Source organism: Apodemus sylvaticus, chromosome 6 (assembly GCF_947179515.1).
Source record: "Apodemus sylvaticus chromosome 6, mApoSyl1.1, whole genome shotgun sequence".
Classification (NCBI taxonomy): Eukaryota; Metazoa; Chordata; class Mammalia; order Rodentia; family Muridae; genus Apodemus; species Apodemus sylvaticus.
In genome coordinates this window covers 64,083,317-64,086,300 of record NC_067477.1, presented here as the reverse complement: position 1 = coordinate 64,086,300, position 2,984 = coordinate 64,083,317, and the positions used below count along the sequence as shown (strand labels likewise).

At 42.5% G+C, this 2,984-nt stretch overlaps 1 pseudogene; it reads left to right on the top strand.

Annotated features, from left to right (window-relative positions):
• The first annotated feature begins 1,173 nt into the window (after positions 1-1,173).
• Positions 1,174-2,587, top strand: LOC127687934 (nucleolar RNA helicase 2-like; annotated as a pseudogene).
• Positions 2,588-2,984: the final 397 nt, after the last annotated feature.

Below are 2,984 nucleotides of genomic sequence, written 5' to 3'. Positions count from 1 at the left end.
GCCAGGGTTGCTGGGGGGTGTGCCCTTCCCAAGCAACCCTCAGTCTCAGCAGTTCAGAGGGACTTACTGCAGTCAGCTGAGAATCTCAGCATGCTACCTTGGGAATGTTTCAAACATACACTCAGTGAACACCAAATCTCATCAAAAAAAAAAAAAACAAAACAAAACAAAAAAAATACTGTCAGAATCCTCAAATCAGACAGTTTTGTGGCCACTGGAAAGGAGGAAGGTAGGGTCTAGAAAATCTCCTCTCCTGTCTCATATGATCTTGAAGATTTTGATAAAGATCTAACACATTATGAAGCCTTTCTAAAGACCTAACAAACTTTTAATCAGGCTATTCTGAAACTGCACATGCATGTATTTAACAGTTATTTATTGAAGTGGGAAGGGGTGGATGGGAGAACAGGGGGAAGGAAGAGGGGTTATGGGACTTTCGGTGAGTGGGGGGCCAGAAAGGGGGAAATCATTTGAAATGTAAATAAAAAATATATCAAATTAAAAAATATTAAAAAATAATAAATAAATAAAAATTATTTATTCTATCATTGTATTCCAAAAGTATAAATTAACTCTATACAAATTAAGACACAGCTATAGACTTCTTAAAGGAATTCCATTTATGTTATAACAATAACAGCATTCCTCTTATGTCTCTACATAGTTACTCATCCTGGACATTTTATACAAATGGAATAAGTCTATATGAGTTATTCACCCAGCACATTTCAGAAATAGGATAACTTATCAGTTTTATCTTAAATATTGCTATTTTAAAATCTATTTCAAATAAAAGAATAATAAACACAAACAGATTTAAGAGAAACTTGCCTACAATAAATATCAAACTGTTAGGATCAAAATTTGGATAACATTCACAGGAAAATTACAAAAATATTAATCTCTGTAAGACAAAAATATTAATGTAATAAATAAATTTTATTGGTAAAAGTAAAACCACAGTCAAAATATAAAATACATGAACTATTGCAAATGCTGGAACTCAAACATGAGCTAATTATGCAGCCCTCTCAAGCTCTAACACCTGAAGTAGGGGAGAACAAAGATGGAGGTCTTTCGGAGGTCTGACGAGATGGTTTAGACAGCAGCATGCTTGCCCTTGGAGCACAAGAGCCTGAAGTAAATGCTCAGAATCTACATTTAAAAAAAAAAATGGGGCAGTTAGTCTCGCTGGAGGCGGAGAGAGCCAGCTCTGGGGCAGTAACAGTTAAGGGGACTGGTAGGCTGGGGCAGCTCCGGCTGAATAAGCCAGGAAAACTCCTCAGGGAGTGCAAGTTAGGACCAGACTCAGCTGAAGGGAGCATGGAAGTGCTGCTGAGCCAAGTGAGAAGAAAACTAGAAAAGAGAAGCCAAAATCTGAGAGCTGAAGAAACAACAGATGGAATGCAGGGGGCTGTTTCCTCCGGATCTAAAGCGAGGGCAAAGAAAGGGGCTCAAAAGGATAGCGATCTCCCGAAGTCCAAGAAGGCCAAAAAGCAAGAGGAGGCACCGCAAAATGACACTGCTTCTAAAAGATAAACCTGCCAGAAGACAAGGAACGCCTTGAGAAGAAAATGCTCTCTGCAAAAATAAATTACAATAATAATAATAATAATAATAATAATAGAAACTGAGGAGCATTCTGAAGAAGACGCCAACGTCCCTCCGCCCATGAAAATGAAAACACACAAGGAAGCAAATAAGCAGACACCGGAGAGCAACGCCCCCGCTGAAGAACGGATTCTCTCATTCAGAATCAAACTCAAACTCCAATGAAGCTCCTGGTGAAGACATTGGTGATGAGACAGAGAAGGAAACCCCTGTGGAACAAAAAAATATCTTTCTCTAATTTTCCCATATTTGAAGAGTCTGTCAAGCTTCTCAAAGCTCGTGGGGTGAACTTCCTGTTTCCTATACAAGCCAAGAGAGTCTGCCACGTGTACAGTGGGAAAGGCGTAATTGCCCGGGCTCGGACAGTAACTGGGAGGACGTTCTTCTCCCTTGCCATCCCTTTAATTGAGAAGTTGCAGGGTGGGCTACAAGACAGGAAGGGAGGCCATGCCCGCTAGGAGATTTAGCAAATCAAATGAGCCGTCCTTAGTGACATCGTGGCTTGTTTGTTGTGGTGACACTCCCTATAGAGGGAGTCGAATCAAACAAATACAGAGTGGGGTTGATATCCTGGTTGGGACCCCCAGGTCACATTAAAGACCACTTGCAGAATAGCAAGCTAAATCCCATCCAATCTTATCCAAATATGTTACCCTGGATGAAGTTGACCAAAGGTTGAGTATGACATACAAGATTCTGAAGACATCAAAAGACATTGCTTTTCTCTGCAACTTGCCATCATTGGTTAATTATTGTTGCTAAGAAATGCATGGAAGCTACACAGGAACAAGTGGACTTGACTTATTAAAGAGACTCAGCAGCCAGAACTGTGGAACACCTGGCAATTAAGCGTGGCTGGACTGTGAGAGCAGCGGGTATTGGTGATGTGATGCAAGTGTCCAGCGGTCACCAAGGGCGCACTATCATCTTCCGTGAAACGAAGAAAGCAGCCCAGGAGCTGCCACAGAACGCATAGCAAACAGGATGCCCAGTCTTCCTCAAAGGAAAACCTGGAGCTTGTGTGGATGTCCGCACTGAAGCAATCCCTGTGGTCATGAGGCAACTGGAGATGGAAGGACCCCTGGAAGGGTGTGGAGGCATCAGAGGTTGTTGAGATGGCAACCATAGTGCTTTTCAGAGGACAGCGGGACCGGAAACAGGAACTTCACCAGACTGGGGCAGCAGGAAGCAGGAAATTCAAAGGACAGCAACCAGCAGTGGCAAAAAACCTAACAGGCCCCCAATCAAAGGCCAGTGTAGTGTGTAATTTTAAAATAATCCCACACTTTCTCCAGCTAGGTGCCAGTATTGGCGGCCCACAGCTAGCTCCAAGTGGCTCTCTGGCCCGGGTTTCCAAAGCTGGCTTGCTAAGC